General features: G+C 51.5%; 1 non-coding gene across 1 annotated transcript; it reads right to left on the bottom strand.

Annotated features, from left to right (window-relative positions):
• Positions 1-330: 330 nt before the first annotated feature.
• Trnas-uga lies at positions 331-405 on the bottom strand. Its single transcript has one exon. It is a non-coding gene; the product is annotated as a tRNA-Ser (tRNA).
• Positions 406-813: the final 408 nt, after the last annotated feature.

Genomic DNA, 813 nt, shown 5'->3' with positions numbered 1-813 from the left:
CGTCAACGTGCAATAACCAGTCATAGTCGAGAGGTGGACGCATTAGCTTGGAAGGTATGCAAAGCGTGACTGGGGATGCGGAAAACAGAGTAGTCGATGACGCAATGCGTAAATAGAGCAATTTATTTTTCGTCCGAAATGGCAAAGTTTGTAACGCCGCTATCCAAAACCGGCGCGATGCAGCTGTGGTGCACCACGGGCCGTAGAGGACAGGGATGAATGATGGCTGCGGAGACGTATACCGGCGAACAGACGTGCAACTCCAGAATGAGATTTTCACTCTGCAGTGGAGTGTGCGCTGATATGAAACTTCCTGGCAGATTAAAACTGTGTGCCCGACCGAGACTCGAACTCGGGACCTTTGCCTTTCACGGGCAAGTGCTCTACCAACTGAGCTACCGAGGCACGACTCACGCCCGGTACTCACAGCTTTACTTCTGCCAGTATCTCGTCTCCCACCTTCCAAACTTTACAGAAGCTCTCCTGCGAACGTTGCAGAACTAGCACTCCTGAAAGAAAGGATATTGCGGAGACATGGCTTAGCCACAGCCTGGGGGATGTTTCCAGAATGAGATTTTCACTCTGCAGCGGAGTGTGCGCTGATATGAAACTTCCTGGCAGATTAAAACTGTGTGCCCGACCGAGACTCGAACTCGGGACCTTTGCCTTTCGTCCCGAGTTCGAGTCTCGGTCGGGCACACAGTTTTAATCTGCCAGGAAGTTTCAGACGTGCAACTGTTGAGTAACTGACCGTCCAGATGAATCGAGTCACTGCCACCAGCGTCTCCTCAACGACCATTCAGAGAACTTTGT

This window comes from Schistocerca piceifrons, chromosome X (assembly GCF_021461385.2).
Source record: "Schistocerca piceifrons isolate TAMUIC-IGC-003096 chromosome X, iqSchPice1.1, whole genome shotgun sequence".
In the NCBI taxonomy this organism is placed as follows: Eukaryota; Metazoa; Arthropoda; class Insecta; order Orthoptera; family Acrididae; genus Schistocerca; species Schistocerca piceifrons.
Note: the sequence above shows the minus strand (reverse complement) of the source record. Positions and strands in the feature narration are given on the sequence as shown.